General features: G+C 38.0%; 1 long non-coding RNA gene across 1 annotated transcript; it reads right to left on the bottom strand.

Annotated features, from left to right (window-relative positions):
* Positions 1-5,995: 5,995 nt before the first annotated feature.
* Positions 5,996-12,525, bottom strand: LOC309348404. The gene is made up of 3 exons (XR_014159383.1): positions 12,429-12,525; positions 12,044-12,182; positions 5,996-6,338 (listed from the first exon to the last, which is right to left on the bottom strand). It is a non-coding gene; the product is annotated as an uncharacterized lncRNA (long non-coding RNA).
* Positions 12,526-13,826: the final 1,301 nt, after the last annotated feature.

Genomic DNA, 13,826 nt, shown 5'->3' with positions numbered 1-13,826 from the left:
AAGCTGAATGAAGTTTACTATGTCAAATTACAGAGATAATACCCCCCCCCCGCCATTTTGTGGAGACTTTACTCATCTCCTGTTTTTCTGGTTTAATGCACACATCTCAAATTACAAGTGCTGAAATGTGCTGGCTGTACATTTATTTTACTTATTATCAGTACTTACAGGATACTCTGTTACAGAGTTAGGTTTGCTCACGACAAGAGATAAAGCAGTTTAAAATTTATACTGCTGTTTCTTCTGGAATGGTGGTTTTTGCCTGTTCAAACAATACAACAGGCCTGAAGATGGCTTTCACACACTGTGTTAGATTAAGATACCAGAAAAGAAGCAGCATTTTATTTTAAGCCATGGAACATAAGGTATATAAAGTGCCTTGAACAAAGAGGATTTTATCTGTTTGTACAATATTACACAAAACAATACACAGCTCAGGTTATATATGATGTACAGCAGTCTTTGTGGCTCCTTGAGAGCTTTTCATTGAAAGACCTACTTTTCAAAAGAGTAATTGTTTTTTTAAAAAAATAATATTTATTAAGAGTTTAAAGATTACAAAAAGAAAGAAAAAGAATTAAACAAATCAATATAATACAATACAAAAACAGAAACAAAAACACTACATAAAACATTGAATTAACAAAACAAAACAAGAACAATTAAAAACACTTCCAATATTTTCAAGCTTATCTTTCATTCACTTGTTTCACTGACTTCCTCACGCCTCCCTTTTTCTATTCCACTTCAATTAACTGTTTCAGCAACTCCTTTCCATCTTCCTCTGTTTTCTGTCCTGTAATTAATCTTACCATATTCTGACCTTGTTTTTTCCCTTTAATACATTAACAGTCTATCTGTACCTAGTTCCTTATAACATTTCTGCCAAAGCCATATAACTTCATTCCACCATTTTTCTAAAGCTCATTAATTTTACAATATTTCTGTAAATAATCTTTAAATTTTTTCCAATCTTCTTCCACCGACTCTTCTCCCTGGTCTCGGATTCTGCCAGTCATTTCCGCCAATTCCATATAGTCCATCAACTTCATCTGCCATTCTTCCCGGGTGGGTAAATCTTGTGTCTTCCAATACTTCGCGATGAGTATTCTTGCTGCTGTTGTTGCATACATAAAGAAAGTTCTGTCTTTCTTTGGCACCAATTGGCCGACCATACCTAGGAGAAAGGCCTCTGGTTTCTTCAGAAAGGTATATTTAAATACCTTTTTCATTTCATTGTAAATCATCTCCCAGAATGTCTTAATCCTTGGGCATGTCCACCAAAGGTGAAAGAATGTACCTTCAGTCTCATTACATTTCCAACATTTATTTTCGGGCAAATGGTAAATTTTTGCAAGTTTGACTGGTGTCGTGTACCACCTGTAAATCATTTTCATTAAATTCTCTCTTAGGGCATTACATGCCGTAAATTTCATACCTGTGGTCCATAACTGTTCCCAGTCAGCCATCATTATGTTATGTCCAACATCTTGTGCCCATTTAATCATAGCAGATTTCACCGTTTCATTCTGAGTGTTCCATTTCAACAGCAAATTATACATTCTTGACAAATTCTTAATTTTGGGATCTAACAATTCTGTTTCCAATTTTGATTTTTCCACCTGGAAGCCAACTTTTTTATCCAAATTATATGCCTCCATTATTTGGTAATAATGAAGCCAATCTCGCACTTTGTTTTTTAATTTTTCAAAACTCTGCAATTTTACCCTGTCTCCATCTTGTTCCAAAATTTCCCAATATTTCAGCCATTTGGCCTCCATATTGAGTTTTTTCTGTGCCTTCGCTTCCATTGGTGACAACCATCTTGGGGTTTTATTTTCTAACAAGTCCTTATATCTTATCCAAACATTAAACAATGCTTTCCTAACAATATGGTTTTTGAATGCTTTATGTGCTTTTACCTTATCATACCACAAATATGCATGCCAACCAAATACATTGTTAAAACCTTCTAAATCCAGCACATCAGGGTTTTCAAGAAGCAGCCATTCTTTCAGCCAGCAAAAAGCAGCTGATTCATAGTAAAGTTTAAGGTCTGGCAGGGCAAATCCACCTCTTTCTTTAGCATCAGTTAATATCTTAAATTTTATTCTAGGCTTCTTGCCCTGCCAGACAAATCTGGAAATGTCTCTCTGCCACTTCTTGAAACAATCCGTCTTGTCTATGATTTGCAATGTTTGAAACAAGAACAACATCCTTGGCAATACATTCATTTTTATCACAGCAATTCTGCCTAACAATGATAGCTTCAAATTTGACCATATTTCTAAGTCCTTTTTCACTTCAATCCAACATTTTTCATAATTATCCTTAAACAGATTCACATTCTTGGCAGTCATATTAACCCCTAAATATTTCACTTTCTTGACCAGTGTTAATCCTGTCTCTTCCTGGAACTTCTCTCTCTCGTTCAGAGTTAAATTTTTCTCTAAAACCTTAGTTTTCATTTTGTTTAACTTAAAATCTGCTACCTGTCCAAATTCTTGAATCAGTTCCAGTACCCTTTTAGTACTAGATTCTGGCTCCTGTAAAGTCAATACTAGGTCATCAGCAAATGCCCTCAATTTATACTGTTTAGCTCCCACTTGTATACCTTTAACCAATTGGTCCTTTCTAATCATATTTAGCAAAACCTCCAGGACCGATATAAAAAGCAGTGGAGAGATTGGGCAACCTTGTCGTGTTCCTTTCTCAATCTTAAACTCTTCTGTAACTACATTGTTCACAATTAATTTTGCTTTTTGTTCTGAATAAATTGCACCTATACCATTTTCAAAACCTTGACCTACCCCCATCCCCTGTAAATTCTTCTTCATAAAGCTCCAAGAAATATTATCGAAAGCTTTCTCCGCGTCCACAAATATCAAAACTGCCTTAGTATTAATATTCACTTGTAGTTTTTCTAAAATGTTAATTATATTCCTCATATTGTCAGACAGATGTCTGCCTGGGAGAAAGCCCGCTTGGTCTTTATGAATTTCTTCTACTAACACCTTTTTTAATCTTTTAGCCAAAATATCTGCAAAAATTTTGTAATCCACGTTAAGCAGTGATATGGGGCGGTAATTCTTAAGCTGTGTCTTTTCAGTCTCTGTTTTCGGTATAAGTGTAATATAGGCTTCCTTCCACGACTCTGGTGCCCTTTTCCCTTCCAATATTTCATTACAGACTTGCTTCAATGGTTGTATTAGCCATTCTTTCAAAGATCTATAATATCTTGAAGTCAAACCGTCCTGGAGATTTACCCAATTGCATATTCTGTATGGCCCCTTCCACTTCCTGATCCGTTATTTTATAATTCAACATTAATTTATTTTCCTGAGAGATTTTCTGTAGACCATTTGTTTTCAAAAATCGATCAATGTCCATTTCTTTCTGCTTCTCCTGGGTATAAAGTTGTTTAAAATACCTCTGGAAGCACTTCCTGATCTCCCCTGGATTCTGTATATTTTTTCCTTCCACTTCCTTCAAAAGAGTAATTGCTTGCTACCCCAGGAATTCAAATTGAATTTAAAGGAAATGTTTTGCTAGATGAACATTTAACACCCAAACTTGGAAAAAAGATGGTTAACTGTAGGACTTTCAAAGTAGGAAAGAAACATGTAATTATTTTGTTTTGTGTGAAAGATTACCGTAATTTTTTAAAAACCTACTTTCATCAAGAACCCAACACTTGTGAAGGAGAATATTTGTTTAAGGTGTGCAAAGTTTAGGCTGCTTGCACATTACTGGCTTAAAATGCAGGTATGCCTTTCTTTTTCTCAATTTGGATCAAAGCTGGTTGGGAAGAAACTCATCAAAACATAGTATTTCATAAGAAGAAGAAGGGTAGATATTGATGTGGCTAATATTGTGTGCACACTGCTTCCCAAACTAGTGGTGGAAGCTCAATGGATGCAGAATAAATGGGAGTGTGTCATTTTGGAGATTAAATGTTGACTCTTGAAGATACTTTGGACCTTTTTGTGTATGCAGAAGAAAAATAACACTCCTTGTGAAAGTGAAAAATTATTTAATCTGTTGCAGTACAGTAAAAGACCTTGTGTTGGGAGGTGGGTAGAAGAGGGTGATCTCACACAAAAATGGAACTTTATTATTCTCTCCCTTAAAACATCTATTTTTAATAGAAAAGAAGGAAATTGTTGGCTGTACATGGGTAAGTAACAGATATGGTAAAACTGCTTAAGACGGTTATTTACATTTTATCACGTGGTTAAATGCAATTATAATGCTGAGTTCTGACCATCAGGCGAGGCTGAATAAGGCACACTAGCATACTAAACACAAGAGACTGTATTATTTGGCATCTTGTTTGCTTTTGCCATTCCAGCGTTTCACATTCACATGACTGGTTCAGTATGAGGCTTTTAAATACTCAGATACACTCTACTATGCATGTGCTACATTTTTAATCACACTTTCCCTTGTAGTACTAGCTTTAAGAAAAACGGAGAGAGAGAAAACACCATTTAATCTAATGAAGCCTCTTATCTTGTTAGTTATGGACAACTGTAGTTAGCTAGTAAGTGTGGAATGAGTCTTTTTCCTTTTGGATTTTGAAGAGAGAGAAGATGGAGAAATGTAGATATTTTTATAAGCTCTCTGGAGGATATGGACCCTACATTACATAAATATTTGGAGAAACTGCAATTGAAATTGATCCCAATTAAGTCCTAGATATGTCAAAGGGCAATAAAGTTCATTGTTATTAAATACAGGAATACTTTTTTCTCAGAAAAAGCTTTTAAGAGATATAAGCATCCTAATAAATATGGAGTTTTTTTTAAAGAAAAGGAGAGCAACAGGTTGAATGATCTATTCTTAAAATGAATACTGGAGTAGTATTCCCCTACAGTGAGCCTTTGTTAATATTGGTTTAAAGTATTTGTAAATCTGTTATTTAAAAAAACAGAAAAATGCTAAGGCTTCCAGGCCGACTCTGTTCACAAAACACTTTAGCCAGAGTGTTTGGAACTGAGCTGAGTTCACATGAGCATAAATGGAAATATTCTGGCTCCTCTGGTTTGCAGGTCACAGATACTATCTAGATGGGTGGTGTTTTATAAAGCATTACGGATACCATAAATCAATTAAAGAACTTATTAAAGAATTATTACATGTACTGGTTTCTCACAGGAATAGGGAATCTCAGGCCTCTTTATCTGCCGCTTGAAATTATCCCAAGCCATTCTTCTTTCCAGACCACACCCCTCACCAACATGCCTCTGCACACTCCTTGAGTGCTTTTGCCTGACTGCACTGTGCCCTTGAACTGTGTGTGTGTAAACCCCAGAGTTTTGCATGACTGGAATGTAGCCTACTGGTCAAAGGAATCACATATGGTCAAAAGTAAGGGTCAGGCATTTGTCTCTGGCCATGCCCACGACTGGTGTGTCATGTCTAGATAGTTGCCTACAAAAGAATATGACCCTTGAGCTGAAGAACATTCCCAATTCATGCTTTAGGATAAGATCACATTGGGGTTGTATAGTCTCTTTGTAATATTTGCTTTATTTGCAAATATATAAGCAGAGAATATTGGAAGCAAACAGACACCTCTGCATCACATCTAAGTGTAGGATTGCAGAGACCCAGGTTCAACATGAAGTTCACTGGGTGGCCAGTTACTGTCTTTCTTATCTTCCAGGTTATGGGGAAGAGAGAACCATGTGTATGCCTCCTTGAGACGCTTGGGATAAAGGTGGAACAAAAATAAATAACTATTATGTATATAACTGAATAACATCAGATTCCCAGAAAGATTTTCTGACTCCAGTTCATCTAGAGTTCATCTTCCATCAACTCAAGTCCTTGTTGCCCTTGTGTCTGTTTTTCATGGCAAATAACAACCCAGGCTGGATTTTTTGGCAGGAAACCACTACAGGCCCCCCAATCCAAACTGGGACCATGATCTGCATCAGGGTCCTGAACACCTGTTTTTCTTTCAAAGCAAAAGGAAGAGGTCAGCTTAAGCAAACTTCAACAATAAGTTTAATGCAATGCATACTTTTGACCCTTCGATCTTTTTGAATAGGAACTATTTGCTCTTTGAGTTTAGCTCAGACCTCAGCTTATATCTGCGTCTTACGGGATCCAAGATGGAATTTCAGAGAGATCATCTTCATTATGCCTGCTTGCATCTTCCTTTTCAGTATGTTGTGATCTCATCTCCATAGTATAGTCCTTGGAGGACGTGCCTGGGGTTTGTAGACAGTGTTGGAAAGTATCCTTTCAGAGTATTTTTTTTTGGAGTCATTGCTAGTTGTCTCAAAATGCAGTTTGAGGTCATCCCTTGGATAATAGATGCATCTAGATTACTGGATAAGGTGGAAAGAGCAGAATTCTTATAGCACTATTCCATAACAGTTGACAGAATCATTGTGCATTTTGGACATACAAAAATTATTTCTGACAGCCGCTGGCATGATACATTGCACAGTGTTAATACATTAGCTTCTCCAGCAAGCTCTTTCCACGGCTGTATGTAGCAGGATGCGATGGAAGGATGGCTGGGCTGGTGGGGGTGGGGCAGGGAGAAGAAATCTGTATGAACATGTTGATGAAAAGTAGTAATTCTTGGATGCAAAGATCCTAGTTTGGGGCAAGTGCCCTTTGGTGAAAGAACCCTGGCAAAGATTTAACATGGCGAAACAGGTAGTGAAGTAAATTGTGGAAATATAGGCTGTAAAAACTTTTAAAATGTGCCCCTCCAGAATGTCACCTTTAAAAGCTCCTTCCAGAGTTCCTCACTTTCCCTAGCACAGAAAAAGACCACACGTTTAGTAAGTTATAAAATGGTTTACTTACAAACTCTCTTTAGGTCAGATTCATGAGCTTTTCCATTCAGCGGTCAGAAAAGTTGCACAGGCAATAAAACATAGCTTGGTTACAAAATGGTAAAATTTCCTGAAATATTAGTATAGGAAAATGTTAGTTTCAGACTCCAGTCTTGTCTGAAACAAAAGAGACTGGTTAAAGCCATGTGGCTGAGCTGGAGTAACCAGCTCAGACTTCCTCACACACCAAATCCAGAGGTAGACCAACAGAAACACTTGATTGCCCATTTCCTCCCAAGGTGAAGGGAAGTGACATAGCCAAGCCTGGCAGGACAGCTTATTTATTGTTTTAAGTAATCAATTAGACTTAAGCATATTGGTTATATGAAGCTGGTTATCCCACAGGACCAACATTAGGTAATGTTTCTGTATACTTTCTGTGAAAACATGTACACCCATTTACTGTACTTTCCTTAATACTTTGAAATAAGTACAGTGGTACCTTGGTTTTCGAACGTCTCGGAAGTCGAATGTTTTGGTTTTCGAATGCCAAAAACCCAGAAGTAACTGCTTCGGTTTTCGAACGCTTTTTCGAAGTCGAACGTGCCACACGGCTTCTGTATTGAGTTTCCCGGAAGTAAATGCTTCCAGAAGTAAATGCTTCGGTTTTTGAACGTTCGGAAGTCAAAAGGTCTTCTGGAACAGATTACATTCAAAAACCGAGGTATTTTGGAGAACTCAGAATAAACATTTCCCTTATTTTCCTGCTCCAATTAATTTTTTTTTAATGGTCCTACTTTAGAAAATAAAACATGTACCTTGCTAGCATATATTGACGATTCTAAATATAAAATTTTACAATACACAAATTATACTATTAAATCACAATTACCATCTCAATTTCAGATCAATATTTTCTAGTTTGCTGTAGAATGCAAACTTTTCTCCGTCTCCTATTTATTTTATTTTACATTTTATTTTATTGTACACAGTGTTGTGTGGCCATGTAGGTCATTTGCCCCCAGCTGATTCTGAAATAGCCAACTTCTTATGTTTTGTAAACTATTTTGTGTCTTAGAACCATAGCCAAATATTTTGACAAGGACACATAGACATGGCGGCATGTCTTAACAATAGCTATCACCTTAAGGTAATATTTTTGTATGTTATCTTTATGTTCTCCATAGATGAAGGAAGAGTTGGCTGTGCTTTTAGAAAAAAAGGCAAGATTCAACTTTTTTTTTCTTTTTTAAAGGAAGTTGAGAATGTGTTACTAATTGTCTCTGGTGTTTATATTTCCAAGCAAAGACTCTCAGCCAATAAGTAACATTTCCAAATTGATTATGAGACATGTTTGGAGGTGTATTTTCTTTAATGATTTCTTAAGTGAAAGCTTGGCCTGCTTGTGCCTATGTTTTGAGTAAGGATCAGCAACTGCCCTTTTTTGGATAAAAACTGAATCCAGCCCCGAGGAGGTGTAGATGAATAAAGGGACTGATATGAGACAGCTAAATCATGCACTGGCAGAAGCTTATTCCAAAACCTTTGTGCCAAATCCAAAAGCTTTGGGAAGAGCACTCTACACATTGGTTTAAACTCTGGTTGTTGTTGTGTGTTTTTTAAAAAATGCCCTTATCTATTCATTCCTGAAACCCCTGGATTTACCATTATAACTAAGAGCAAAATATGGCTTCTTTTGTCTGGTTACATAGGGAATAATTTTTATTGGAGGAATTAAAGTGAATGAAATTTGAAGCTATACTAAAGGGATAATTGTTATAAGCCAACAGCTGGGTACACATTACCATTTACACTGGTTCCTGTGCACTCCCACCAGTGGCATGGGTTGCCAGCACCTGGGGCAAGGTGCAAAAGAGGGAAGTGGCATCACCAGGGGGAAGGGGGCTAACGCATTGCTCTGGGCGCGCTTCCCCATTTTTAGTGCAACTTCTGAAATGTGGGCTTTCCCAGGAGGTGCTGGACACAAACTCCTTGGTGCCATGACTCACCCTGCACCAGCCACTTCAGCTCTCCGTAGTGCACCCACAGGAAGTTCCGCTGGCCCGGGCCAGGAGCTGGCATGTTGCCAGCCAAGGCTTGTACAGCTTCCTCTTCATCCGTGCCAGGCCCCCACCCATGTATTTTAGGAACAGAGGTCAAAACTCAAGAGTTGGTCTGTGTTCCTCTTGGACAGCATTTTATTTATTTCCTCAGAAAGCCTTGAGTGATACAATTCCCCTTAAATGCCCCTGGGAATGGCACTACATCCAGGCATTCTGGCGAAATAAATATAGTGGCTGTGAGCCTGGAAGTGAGTGCAGAATGGAGTCTATGGGTTTCCTTTGGGCACATGGCTACCATATTTATTTTCCCAGAATGCCCATTGGAAAGCTGCTATTGTTAAAGCAATTTAACATTCAGTAGCCATAACGATTCTGAGGGGAATGACACTTGGAGAAGGGCCTTCACGGAAGAGCTCAAAAAACACGAGTAGAAAGACTGGTCCTTCAAGTACCCTGGTCCCAAGCCATGAATGACCTTAAAGGTAAAAGCCAGCACGTTTCCTTAGGATATCCCTATTTTCACTGGAGAAATGTTGGAGGGTATGGAGTTATCCGACCACTGAGCTGTCTGAATGCAACCCTATATAGGGAAGTTTTTAAAAAAATGTTTAATGTTTTATTATGTTTTTATATATGTTGGAAGCTTTCCAGAGTGCCTGGGGCAAACCAGTAAGATGTGTGGGGTATAAATAATAAAATTATCATTATGGAATGGGACATCCCTATTTTCATCAGAGAAATATTGGAGGGTATGACATTGCCTAATCGAAACATTTACTGGTTTGAGTATTTAGTCCTAATATGAATAGAACAATGCAAAATAAGGATATTGAAATACCCATTTCCATAATAAAATGCTCTGCTGAAAATATTTATTCATAAATCTGTTTTAAAATCATTGTGTACCTTGAACCTTCATATTGGAGTGAATGGATTGGAAGCTACATTGCTACTTGGCCTTAAACATCTCAAGAGACTTAAACGTTAACATCTGTTTTGTATTTAGCATTTGTGGAAGCGCTTGTTCTGGTAAAATGAAACTCTTAGCTAGTTAGTGACAAAAGAAAATAAAAACCTACCTTAGAAAAAGGAGGCTAGAAAGACTGCTGGATGTATGAATTCAAGGTTCCCAGACCACAAGAATTTTAATTGCCATAGCATATAAAGACTTCTTAGTTGAAGAGTGTGTAACAGAAGGCCTATTTAGTTATGTTTACTTTAGGCAGTGTAGCAATTAAGATTTCTGTGTACAGGAGCTATTCAGTGCAGGGGTTTTTTCATTTTAAATTGACAGGGTTTTAAAGGCAGAGCTACCTTCTGCTTTTCTCTAAATCAGTGGAAATGGTTTTCCTAAGTATCCCACATGTCTTCCCCTTAGTGCATTAAACCAATGTTCAATCGACACTGCCACTGCTTAGTATTTAATTTGGTGCTTAGAAGACTAAGAGAACAATACTAATACTAATATCTGACAATTGGCGTGTGCATTTTTCTATATTAAAGCTCAGCATTATTTCTCCTCTAATACAGATAGAGTACTGTTTCAACTGTGATTATTCCCCTGCTTGGCAGTTATGAATTTAAGAAAAAATAAAGACTAACACTTTTTTTTTTTTAGTCTTCCCAGAACTGTGTGAATTGGGGAAGCCATTTTGCAAATCCCCTTAGCATTTTTCATGCATTAGTTATATGAAGGTGATCCACGAATAGAAAAGTACGATAAGCAGACTGAACCTTCTGGACCTGCCCCTAAAGAAATATCATCAGAGCATGAACAGCTGCTCAAATGTAGACACCCTTTGCAGATGTCCATGCTCAGTGTGTAGACATTAAAGCTAGGGATGCCCTGTGTTTGAAGATAGGAACACTGATAGAAGGTACAGCCCCACTTCCTCCTCTACCTGTGAATCCCCATTATATGATTGGGTGAATGTGTAAAGGTGAAATTCTCAAACAGATTTTGTTATGAAGTTTTAGTAAGCCTCTCCACTCCCTCCATCCCAAAGTAGAATGTATAGAATATGGGGGGGGGGGGGAATACATGAACTTATTTAGCTGAATTTGCCCTGGGTGCACACCTCAGCTATCTGTTGTAAAAATTTCCATTCTAGCAAGACAGACACTAGTGATGCTAATATTAAAATCTACTGAGGCTTGTGATTCTCTTGATGTCTTTTGAATTCCTTTTTACTACGAATGTAGCACTGTGAAATTTATTTGTGTGTGTGTGTGTGTGTGTGTGTGTGTGTGTGTGTGTTTAAAAGTATTTCTACTGCACAGACACAAAAAAATTAATTTCATTTGTCCCATGGATTTTATTGGCACCTCAGAAGTATCCTCATAGTTTCCTACTGTGCAGTGATTGAATTTTTGAAATATGAGTTTGCCCTCTGTTGGAAAAAGTAAGATGAGATTTGCAGCCTTTCATAGTATTATCTACCTTAAGACTTCTCTATTTTAGATGGGAACAAAAGGCACAGATGGATTGCAACCCTAAATATATGAAATATCCAAACTGTGTCTATCCCAGATAGTACAATGTTGTTTGATTCCTGTCTTGTAGTTCTGATTTATTTGTAACCCAAGTCTTATGTATTGAAACGTGCATAACAAAATGCCTATATGCTCAGGAAAAAAATTAATTTTCATGCTGAACATAGCACACAACTATGTACATGAGTCCCCCCCCCCCAAAGCTTTCTTTGTTTTAGGAAAACAGCCATTTATGAAACGGCATTTCCCCTATTTTTCATTTATGTTGCTTGTCTGTGCCTACAAATAAGCTTGTTCATCCCTTTGAAGGTCAAGTGGTGTGGATAACTAACCAGGCTCAGCCAACCTTGATTTTCCTTTGCCAAAAGCTGACCCCAGCTAGCTGCTTTTGTAATCAATGTATCTGAAGTACTCAAGAAACATGTCAAACAAACCTAAGGTCTGATTGTTATCTCAACTACATTAGTAACATCCTGGCAAAGACGTTTGCTTGTTGGCAGGATTGTAGGCCTGCCTATTTGTAAAATAGGATATAAAAATCTGAATTTTAGGAATAGGTTGAGAATGACTTTTTCTTTTCCAACTATTAGAATGCAGTGAGTTGAAATACTAACTTTTATAGAAGAGAAGGACTATAGGGGGTGTCAATTTTTCACTTAAACTGGGGAAATGTTCAGCTATTTTACTCACTGAATGTTATTTGCTGAACCAGTGCATTGTACTAAGAGAACCAGTGTGGTGTAGTCGTTAGAGCCCTGGACTATGAGCTGGGAGACATGGGTTTGAATCCCCACTTGACCATTAACTTCACTGGGTGGTCTTTGGTCAGCTGTGAAAAGGTGGGATATAAATGCAGTAAATAAATACTATCAGTCCTAGCTAGAATGTCCAGTGGTCAGGGGTGATGGGCTGTAGTTCCCGATCCCTAGCTTAAGAAAACCTACTATGAAAAGCTTTCCCAAATCTCTAACATAGTTTAATATTACTGAGCATTCAGGAAACTAAAACAACAGCACATGTTATTAAAATACATAATGGTGCCTTTAATACAAATTACTAATAAATATATACTTACATCACTACCTCCTCCTCCTGACACACCTCCCCACTCAGGACTGACTGCCTCTCACCCACTGCCCAAACAAACTCACAGATCCCACCCCCCGAATCTTACAACAAAGAGGAGTTCTCGAAGCTGCTGAAATCACCCTTGTCTCTCACTCTAGGTTTGCTTTCATGGAGAGGCAGGCATCCTTGGGCTGCCCACAGCACTCAAATCAGCCATACAACACACACCAATCCCAGGCTACAGCACATCTGGTTTAGTGAGTTTTCCAAGGAGTCCAAAGGATGGCACTCACAGCTCTTTCTCTGGCCTTTGTACATAATCTCTTTTCTGGCTGCTTTGCTGTCCCTACAGCAGGGGTTGTTTTTTCATATCTATAGTATTAAAGTGATAATTAGTTGTGTTGATCCCCAAAAGCTAGCGGTACAAAACAAGCATAGCATCTATTTGTGGCTAGTACAGGTCCTCAGGGTTTGACCCTACTTCTGCACATAGCTCCCTTCGGAATGAACTTTTGGTGACACAATCTTTAAAGCTGCATGCTTAGGCATAAACCAAATGAAGCTGATTTGGAATATTCAGTACAGACCTTCTGGAAGACTACTGCTTTAAGATTTCTGTATACCAGAGCTATTCAGCATACATTTTCCTCTCTTTTAATTGGATAAGATTTTAAAGACAGAACTACCTTTTACCAGAAAAGCTCACTACACTTGTCAATGAAAGAGCAGAATGTGAGTTGAAATTTTTAAGCAGCCTGCAGCTCAAGAACTCAGAAACATTAGAGCATACACAAGCATCACATTTTTCTCCTCTGTGGGTATATGGTTTTTCCCCCCTTTACTTATCTCACTTTCCCCTGGTGAATGAGGTAATCTCTACATTATAAATTTGTAAAGGCCTTTAGGAGCCTCTGATATGCAAGATGCTTGATAAGTAGAAGGTAATAATGTTTCACGTTGGACTTTTGCCTTCCTGGATAAGTGAGCTGTTTCAGAGTGTATGGTACTCCTTTTTACACAGCTCCAAGTTGCGCATAAATATTGTGATCCAGGTAAATTAATGTGGATTTTTTCCTAGGCTAGGCTAGGCTAGGCTAGGCTAGGCATGGCATGTGTTTGTATTTAGGTCTCCGCTATGGGGTACCCTTTATGGGGGCCATGACCTCCAATCGCGTTATAGTTCTTGTGACTTAATGTAAGTAATGTAAGTGGCTAACACCCCAGAGGACAGGATCACACTTCAAAACGACCTTGACAGATTAGAGAACTGGGCCAAAACAAACAAGATGAATTTTAACAGGGAGAAATGTAAAGTATTGCACTTGGGCAAAAAAAATGAGAGGCACAGAAACAAGATGGGTGACACCTGGCTTGAGAGCAGTACATGTGAAAAGGATCTAGGAGT

This window comes from Podarcis erhardii (genome assembly GCF_964252035.2).
Source record: "Podarcis erhardii genome assembly, chromosome: 8".
In the NCBI taxonomy this organism is placed as follows: Eukaryota; Metazoa; Chordata; class Lepidosauria; order Squamata; family Lacertidae; genus Podarcis; species Podarcis erhardii.
The sequence above is the reverse complement of the archived record's forward strand: the minus strand, read 5'-3'. Positions and strand labels throughout refer to the sequence as shown.